This window comes from Microcebus murinus, chromosome 10, assembly GCF_040939455.1.
Source record: "Microcebus murinus isolate Inina chromosome 10, M.murinus_Inina_mat1.0, whole genome shotgun sequence".
Classification (NCBI taxonomy): domain Eukaryota; kingdom Metazoa; phylum Chordata; class Mammalia; order Primates; family Cheirogaleidae; genus Microcebus; species Microcebus murinus.
Window position 1 is genome coordinate 77,164,414 of NC_134113.1, and position 10,594 is coordinate 77,175,007.

Genomic DNA, 10,594 nt, shown 5'->3' on the forward strand with positions numbered 1-10,594 from the left:
CTTCCATTCCTGTTGTTGCAAATGGCAGGATGTCATTCTTTTTGTGGCTATATAATATTCCATTGTGTCTATGTACCACAATTTCTTTATCCATTCACCTGTTGACAGACAGGTAGGCTAATTCCAAATCTTGACTATTGTGAATAATGTTGCAATAAACATGGGAGTGAAGATATCTTTTAAATATACTGAATACCCCTCTTTTGGATATATATACAGTGAGATTGCTGGGTGATATGGTACTTCTAGTTTTAGTTTTTTTTTCTTGAAACAGAGTCTCTCTTTGTTGCTCCAGCTAGAATGCGATATTATCATCATAGCTCACAGCAACCTCAAATTCTTGGGCTTCAGCAATCCTCCTGCCTCAGCCTCTGGAGTAGCTGGGACTACAGGCATGTGCCAGCATGCCCAAGTAATTTTTCTAGTTTTTTGCAGAGATGGGGTCTCATGCTTGTTCAGGCTGGTCTCAGACTCTCGAGCTCAAGCCATTCTCCCACCTTAGCACTCTGCCAGAGTAGTGAGATTACAGGCATGAGCCACTGCACCTAGCCTCTATTTTTCATTTTTTTTGAGGAACCTCTATACTATTCTCCATAGTGGTTGCACTAACTTACATTCCCACCAATAGTGTATGAGGGTTCACCTTTCTCTACATTCTTTTTTTTTTTTGAGACAGAGTCTCGCTTTCTTGCCTAGGCTAGAGTGAGTGCCGTGGCGTCAGCCTAGCTCACAGCAACCTCAAACTCCTGGGCTTAAGCAATCCTACTGCCTCAGCCTCCCGAGTTGCTGGGACTACAGGCACGAGCCACCATGCCCGGCTAATATATATATATATATATATATTAGATGGCCAATTAATTTCTTTCTATTTTTATAGTAGAGACGGGGTCTCGCTCAGGCTGGTTTTGAACTCCTGACCTTGAGCAATCCGCCCGCCTCGGCCTCCCAGAGTGCTAGGATTACAAGCGTGAGCCACCGCACCCGGCCTCTCTACATTCTTGCCAGCAATTGTTATTGCCTTTTTGATAAAAGCTATTTTAACTGTAGTGGGAATGGTATCTCATTGTAGTTTTGATTTGCATTTCTCTGATGACTAAAGATGTTGAGGACTTTTTTCATATACCTGTTGGCCATTTGTATGTCTTCTTTTGAGAAATGTCTATTGAGATCTTTTGCCCATTTTTTAAATTGGATTATTTGATTTTTTTCCCTATTGAGTTGTTGGAGCTCCTTATATATTCTAGTTATTCATCCCTGTCAGATGGGTAGTTTGCAAATATTTTCTCCCATTCTTTGGGTTGTCTCTTCACTTTGTTGATTATTTTGTTTGCTGTGAAGAAGCTTTTTAGCTTGTTCAATTTTGGTTTGGTTGCATGTGCTTTGGGGATGTTACTCAAGAAGTCCTTGCCCAGACCAATGTCCTGAAGCATTTCCCCAGTGTTTTCTTTTAGTAGCTTCATAGTTGCAGGTTCTAAAGTTTTCAAATCATTTTGATTTGATTTTTTATATGGCACGAGATAAGGGTTTAGTTTGATTCTTCTGCATATGGATATCCAGTTTTCCCAGTACCATTTATTGAAGAAGCTGTTTTTCTCCACTGTATGTTCTTGGCGCCTTTGCTCTTGGCACTGCAGACGTGAGAATTTGTTTCAGAGTTCTCTATTCTGTTCCATTGGTACTGGCATAAAAACATGTGTCTGTTTTCATGCCAGAAACTATGCTGTTTTGGTTGCTACAACTTTGTAGCATAACTTGAAGTCAGGTGGATTCAACGTGAGTCCTCCAATTTTGTTCTTTTTACTCTGAATGGCTTTGTCTATTCTGGGTCTTTTGTGGTTCTGTATAAATTTTTGTTGTTGTTGTTGTTGTTTTTTTTTTTTTTTTTTGAGACAGAGTCTCGCTTTGTTGCCTAGGCTAGAATGAGTGCCGTGGCATCAGCCTAGCTCACAGCAACCTCAAACTCCTGGGCTCAAGCAATCCTTCTGCCTCAGCCTCCCAAGTGGCTGGGACTACAGGCATGCGCCACCATGCCCGGCTAATTTTTTCTATATATATTAGTTGGCCAATTAATTTCTTTCTATTTATAGTAGAGACGGGGTCTCGCTCTTGCTCAGGCTGGTTTCGAACTCCTGACCTCGAGCAATCCGCCCGCCTCGGCCTCCCAGAGAGCTAGGATTACAGGCGTGAGCCACCGCGCCCGGCCGGTTCTGTATAAATTTTAAGATTATTTTTTCTGTTTCTGTAAAAAATGACATTGGTATTTTGATGGGGATTGCATTGAATCTGTAGATTGCCTTGGGCAGCATGGACATTTTAACAATATTGATTCTTCCAATCCATGAGCATAGAATGTCCTTCCATTTTTTTGTGTTGTCTTCAATTCCTTTCATCAATGTTTTATAGTTTTTATTATAGAGACTTTCACTTCTTTGGTTAAGTTTATTCCTATGTGTTTAATTTTATTTGTAGCTATTGTAAATGGGATTACTTTCTTGGTTTCTTTTTCAGATTGTTTACTGTTGGCATATAGAAATGCTACTGATTTCTGTACTTTGATTTTGTATCCCACAATTTTACTGAATTTATCAGTACTAATAGTTTTTTTGTGGAGTCTTTAGGTTTCTCTAGACATAGTAATTAGATAATATTGGCTGCAAACAAGGATAATTTGATTCTTCCTTTCCAACTTGGATGCCCCTTATTTTTTTCACTTGTTTGATTATTCTAGCTAGAACTTCCAGTACTATGTTGAATGACAGTGGTAAAAGTGGGCATCCTTGTCTTGTTACACATCTTAGAGGAAAGACTTTCAGTTTTCCCCCATTCAGTATACTAGCTATGGGTCTGTCATATATGGCTTTAATCAGGTTAAGTTCCTTTTATACCCAGTTTTTTGAGAGTTTTTATCTTAAAGGGATGTTGAATTTTATTGAATGCTTTTTCAGCATCAGTTGAAATGATCATATAGTTTCTGTCCTTTGTTCTGTTACTATGATTTGTCACATTGATTGATTTGTGCATGTTGAACCATCCTTGCATCCCTGGGATGAATCCCACTTGATCACGATAATCTTTTTAATGTGTTGAATTTGGTTTGCTAGTGTTTTGTTGAGGATTTTTGCATCTATGTTTATCACAGATAATGGCCTATAGGTTTCTTTTATTGTTGTATATTTGTCTGGTTTTTGTATCAGGGTGATACAGGCCTTGTAGAATGAGTATTCTCTCCTCCTCAGAGTTTTGACTAATGACTGAATTTAATTAAAGGTTAAAAGACCATGATTTATCTAACTTCTTGAGCCTATTGCTAAGTTATTTTTTTCAATTAATTCTGTTGTTTAAATTGGATTTTTATTCATCTATCCTACAAATTAAATCCCATTTATTTATTTTTGTTGTGAAGAAACAGGACCCCTTTCACCACTCATAAAAATTAATTCAAGATAGATAAAAGACTTAAATGTAAGGCATGAAACCATAGAATTCTAGAGAAATTTAGGAAAAACTCTTCTAGATATCAGCCTAGGCAAAGAATTTATGAATAAGATACCAATGGCAATCACAGCAGCAATAAAGTATTTTTAATTAAGGTATGTACACTTTTTAGACACGTTATTGTACATTAAATAGACTATAGTATAGTGTCAATGTAAATTTTTATATATACTGGGAAACAAAAAAATTCATGTGACTCACTTTATTGAAATATTCACTTTATTACAGTGGTCTCAAACTGAAACCACAACATGTCTGAGGTATCACTGTATATCTTATTGTGTTTGGCAGATTGTGTCTTTGAAGGAATTGGTCCATTTCATCTAGGTTATCAAATTTGTGAGTGTGGATTTGATAATAATAATTTTTATTGTCCACTTAATGTCCCTGGGATCTGTAGAGATAACCCCTCTTTTATTTCTGAGATTCATAATTGTGTTCTCTCTCTCTCTCTCTCTCTTAGTTAGCCTGGCTTATTTATTTCATTAATCTTTTCAAACACTAGCTTTTGGTTTCATTTATTTTTCTCTATTGATTTACTGTTTCCAATTTCACTGATTTCTACTCTAATATTTCCAGTTTAATTGAGGTATGATTGACAAAAATTATATATACTTAAGGTATGAAATGTGATATTTTGATTATTCTAATTTTTTTCTTCTGCTTACTTTGGATTTAATTTGCTTTTATTTTTCTAGTTTGCTAAAGTGGAAGTCTAGATGATTAATTCTAAGATTCCCTCTGAGGGGAAGGGGGGCATGGGCAATATAAGTAACCTTAACACTTGTACCCCCATAGTACGCTAAAATAAAAAATAATAATAATAAAAAAGAAAAAAAAAGATTCCCTCTGCTTAGAGGGAAATATAGAGTAATGTTATATGTATACAATGTGGAATGATTAAATCAAGCTAATTAACATATCCATTATCTCAAATATTTATCATTATCTATTCCTCCCATCTAACTGAAACATTGGACCCTTTGACCATCTCACCATTCCTCCTACCTCCCAGCCTTTGGTAACTGCTATTCTACCCTTTGCTTCAATTAGATCAATTGTTTTAAATTCCACTCATAAGTAAGGACATGCAGCATTTATCTTTCTATGCCTGGCTTATTTCACTTAGCAAAATGCCCTTCAACTTTACCTATTGCTGTCACAAATGACAGAATTTCCCTCTTTTATTTTTAAGCCCAAACAGTATTCCATTGTATATTTATACCATATTTTCTTTATCAATTCATCCATTGATTGACACTTTTTGATTCGATAATTTGAGTATTGTAAATAATGCTGCAATTAACATGTATTTTTGAGTTGAGTTCCTTTTATATTTTGGATATTAACATGTTTTAGGATGTATGGCTTACAAATATTTTCTCCCAATCCAAAAGTTGTCTTTACTGTTAATATTTTCCCTTGCTGTGCAGAAGCTTTTTAGTTTGATGTAATTTCATGTCCCTAGTTTTACTTTTTTGAGTGAAATTTGGGGGTCAAATCCAAAAAAAATCACTGCCCAGTCAGTGCCATGTAGTTTTCCCCGTTTTTTTCCCCCAGTAGTTTTAGAATTTCAGGTCTTACATTAAGGCTTTAATCCATTTTGAATTGACTTTTGTAAATGGTGTGATATAAGGGCCTAATTTTATTCGTCTGCATGTGGATATCTAGTTTTACCAACACACCTTATTGAAGAGACTGTCCTTTTCTCATTGTGTGTTTTTGTACCGTTGCCCAAAATATTGACTATAAATGCATGGGTTCATTTCTAGGCTTTCTATTTGGTTCCACTGGATAATGTGTATATTTTGATGCCAGTTCCATGCTTTTTAAATTACTATAGCTTGGGCCGGGCGCGGTGGCTCACGCCTGTAATCCTAGCTCTCTGGGAGGCCGAGGCGGGCGGATTGCTCGAGGTCAGGAGTTCGAAACCAGCCTGAGCAAGAGCGAGACCCCGTCTCTACTATAAATAGAAAGAAACTAATTGGCCAACTAATATATATAGAAAAAATTAGCCGGGCATGGTGGCGCATGCCTGTAGTCCCAGCTACTTGGGAGGCTGAGACAGAAGGATCCCTTGAGCCCAGGAGTTTGAGGTTGCTGTGAGCTAGGCTGACGCCACGGCACTCACTCTAGCCTGGGCAACAAAAGTGAGACTCTGTCTCAAAAAAAAAAAAAAAAAAAAAAAAAAAAAAAAATTACTATAGCTTGGTAATATAGTTTTAAGTCAGGTGGTGTGATGCCTTTGGCTAAAGAGAATAGACCTCCTTATCATTATGCAATGTCCTTCTTTATCCCTGATCACTTTTCTTGCTTTGAAGTCTGCTTGTGTAAAATTAATCCAGCTACTCCTTTTTTTTTTATTAGTGTAAGCATGGTATATCTTTCTCCATTTATGTGCTTTTAATCTGTGTCTTTATAGTTAAGGTGGGTTTTTTTTTTGTGAACATATAATTGAGTCCTGTTTTTTGATCCACTCTGACAATTCCTTTTAATTGATACATTTAGATACATACATACATTGATGTTCAAAGTGATTATTGATATAGTTGGATAAATAGCTACCATAATTGTTAATGTTTGTTATTTGTTGCCCCTGTGCTTTATTCCTATTAATGTCTTTTACTCTCTGCTTTCTGTAGTTTTAATTTAGCATTTTATATAACTTCATATCTTTTATTAGCACATCACTTATACTTTTCTTTTTACTTTTTTAGTTGTGGCACAAGAGTTTGCAATATACATTTACAACTATTCAAGCCCACGTCCAAATAACACTATACTGCTTTATGTATACCGTGAATCTTATACCAACAAACAATCCTAATTCCTCCCTTCAATTTTTATATAATTGCTGTCATTTATTTCACTCATCTATAAACATAAGCATGTATAAGCATATATTACACACATACATGTACATATACATAAATGTATACATAATTAAATACATGGTTATTATTTTGAACAAACTGGTATCTGTTAGATCAATCAAGAATAAGCAAATATAAATTTTTATCTTCACATTCCTTCTGTGATGCACTTCATTTCTTTATGTAGATACAAGTTTTAACATATATTATTTTTCTTCTTTCTAAAGAATTTCTTTAAACATTTCTTGTAAGGCAGGTTTATTGGCATCAAATTCCATCATTTTTGTTTGTCTGGAAAAGTTTTATTCTTCACTTTTGAAGGAAAATTTCACAGGATAATTCTAGGTTGGAGGGTTTCTTTCAATACTTTAAATATTTCACTACTTTTTTTTTTTTTATGGTTTCTGACAAGTTGGATGTAATTCTTATTTATTTTTGTTCCCTAAAGGTAAGGTGTTTTTTCCTCTTGCTTCTTTCAGGATTTTTTCTTTATCTTTGATTTTCTATAGTTTGAAAATTATATGCCTAGGTATAGTGTTTTTTTTATTTCATTTTGCATTTTGGCATTTATTATGCTTGGTGGTCTCTAATCTTCCTGAATCTGTGGTTTTGTGTCTCACATAAACTTGGAAAAATTCTCAGCCATTATTGTTTCAAATATTTCTTCTATTTCTTTCTTTTTTCTCTTTCTGGTATTCACATAATATATATGCTACATCTTTCATAATTTTCCCACAGCTCTTAGATATTTTGTCCTTTTTTTCAATTTTTATTCTGTTTGTTTTTCAGTTTTGGAGGTTTCTGTTGATATATCCTCAAGTGCAGAGATTCTTTCCTCAGTTGTGTTTGGTCTACTAATAAGCAGGCATTTTTTATTTCTAGCATTTCTTTTGGATCTTTTTTTTAAGGATTTTCATCTCTCTGCTTACATTGCCCATATGTCCTTGCATGTTGGCTACTTTATCCATTAGAGCTTTTAGCATATTAATCTTATTTGTTTTAAATTTCCTGTCTGATAATTCCAACAGCTCTGCCACGTCTGGTTCTGATGCTTGTTCTCACTCTTCAATTTTTTTTGTCTTTTAGTATGCCTTGTAGTATCCTTTTTGGAGCTGGACATAATGCACTGGTTAAAAGGGACTGTGGTAAGTAGGCCTTTAGTAATGTGTTGGTAAGATGTAGGGTGAAGAAAGCGTTCTATAGTCCTATGATTAGGTCTTAGTGTTTCAGGGAGCCTACGCTTCTGGACTGTGAACTTCACAAATGCTTCTTAGGTTATTTCTCCCCACTTAGGTGGGACAGGATGGCTAAAGAGGGCTGCAGTTGGATATTTCCCTTCTCCCATGAGGAAGGCTAGAGTTTGCTGAAGTTGGATATTTCCCATCCCCTAGATCAGCTGGGCTCTGGTAAAACCCCAGTAGGTTGGGCTATGGTTAACTAGTTTCTCCTAAGGCCAGATCTTGTTAGGAAGAACAGATTTCCTTGGTGTATTTCATAATGTTTTTTTACTCATCACCCTGCTGGAAGCAGAAGGAGCTCTTTCTCTAATATTTACTGTGATAACTTGTTTGAGCTTCTGGAGTAAAAACTCACAAAAGCATGGGGGCCCTTCTATGAGTGGGTCCCCCAGGGGTTTTAACCTCTCAGACTTGCCTAAAGCTAGCCTCTAGCAGTTCATTCGGAGTTCAGGTTTTCCTGCCCCATCACTGGTCCCCAAACTGCTTTTTGCTTAGGTATGTTGTGATTCTCTGTATCTGCCTTTCTATCTCTCCAATTTGGATGGCAGTAGTTTGCCCTATGACCTCACATCTCTTATAGATCTAAGAAGAGTTACTGATTATTCAGTTTGTTCAGCTTTTTACTTTTTGTTAATATAGAGTATTGACTTTCAAGCTCTGTATATGCAGAACCAGATACTGTGACTTGCTTCTGACAAACAGAATACAGCAAAAATAATGGGATGTCACTTCCATGATTAGGTTACAAAAGACTATCACTTCCATCTTGTTAGACCTTCTCTTTTTCGCTGACACTCTCCTTTGCACTCTTGCCTTCTTGCTTGCTCTAAAAGCAAGATGCCATGTTGTAAGATGCTGTATATAGAGAGGCCCTGTGTAACAAGAAGCTGAAGGAGACTGCTAGTCAATATATGAGGCACTGAGATCTTGGTCCAACAGCCTGGAATAAACTGAATCTTTCTGATGACTAAATGAGTGAGCTAGAAAGAAAATATGTCCTGTCTAGCCTTCAGGTAACTGCAGTCTTATGAGAGATTCAGAGTTAGAGGAGCTGGCTAAGCCATGCCTGCTGGGCTTTTTCTGGCCCACAGAAACTGTGAGATAATAATTGCTCTTTTAGTACACTAAGATTTTGGGTTAATTGTCAAGCAGCAATAGATAACCAGTGCACATCTATAAGGAATACATTTCAACTAGTTTCTCCAGAGGGCAGAACTTGTTAAGAAGAGCACAGTGCTCTAGTGTATTTCGAAATTTTTGCGACCTAGCATGCACGTGCACACATGCAAGAAACCTATACATATGCTTATAGAGATTCATAAAATAGCATTTACTCTTCCATATAAGGAACTCAGATATTTTCTATTCCATTAACTTTTTATATAATAGGGACACTGAATTGATTTCATGATCCACAAATAAGTTGAAACAATTTGAAAAACACTGATTAAGAATATAATCCCTAGGCCAGGCACGGTGGCTCACACCTGTAATCAGCCTCTGGGAGGCCGAGGCGGGTGGATAGCTCAAGATCAGGAGTTTGAAACCAGCCTGAGCAAGAGCGAGACCCTGTCTCTACTAATTAGAAAGAAAATTAATTGGCCAACTAATATATATAGAAAAAATTAGCCGGGCATGGTGGCGTGTGCCTGTAGTCCCAGCTACTCAGGAGGCTGAGGCAGTAGGATTGCTTGAGCCAATGAGTTTGAGGTTGCTGTGAGCTAGGCTGATGCCATGGCACTCACTCTAGCCTGGGCAACAAAGTGAGACTCTGTCTCAAAAAAAAAAAAAAAAAGAAAAAGAAATATAATCCCTAGAATAAAATTTTTTGGATTTGTAACTCAGGTCTATCACTTAGTATAGTTCAGTATCTCTCACAATTGCAACCTATCTGTGGGTCAGCTTCCTAGTCTGTAAAATAAGGAAATAGAAAAATATAGGATGCTCTTGAGGATTAGATCAAATAATATGCGCAAGGCATTTAGCATAGAACTTTGCATGTAGACAAGGCTAACTATTCATGGATATTAGGTCATGAAATATGAAATGTCTGATTTCAAATCAAAAGTGTAATTTATTATATCTCAAACAAGAAGTAGTACAATTAATCAAAGTATGCATCTAAACTATTGACACAGTTTTGCCATGTTAATGGTAGCCTATTTATGGCAGTAGCAAAGATGACTAGAGAGTGAGTGGTGATGAAATCGTGAAAGGCGTTTTCCAAAGCTTGTTGAGCATTGAATATTTTTCCTTGCAAGAAGTAGTCCAAAACCTGGAAGAAGTGGTAGTCAGTTGGTGCAAAGTCTGGTGAATGTGGTGGATGACAGAGTTTCCAAGTCTAGCTGTTATGGTTTGAGCGACATGTGGTTGAGCATTGTCTTGCAAGATGATTGGCCTGTCTCTATTGACCAATCTCAGCTGCTTAATCATAAGCACCCTTATCATTTTGTCCAAAAGGTTGCAGTAGACATCCACTGTAAGCAGCTGACCAAGTTTCATGAAACTGTAGTGGATAACACCAGTGCTGGACCACAGACAGACACCATTAGCTTTTTTAGATGAATATTAAGTTTTGGACGATGTTTCAGCACTTCATCTGTAGCCAACCATTGTGGTGAACGTTTGTGACTATCAAAAAGAATCCATCTTGCATCACATATAACAATATGGTGTAGAAATGGTTCACCTTTATGTTGTGACAGCAAAGAAAGACAAACTTCGAGATGGTTTCTTTTCTGATGCTCATTTAATTCACACAGTACCCATCTACCCAGCTTCTTTACTTCACCCATTTGGTTTTAAATGGTCCAATATTGTTGGAATAGTAACATCAAATCTTGATGCTAATTCACAAGGAGGCTGAGATGGATTGGCTTCCACTACAGCTTTTAGCTCATCATTATCCACCTTGGTCTCAGGTTGCCCACATGACTCATTTTCAAGATTAAAATCACCAGAATGGAACTTCTCAAACCTCAAACCATT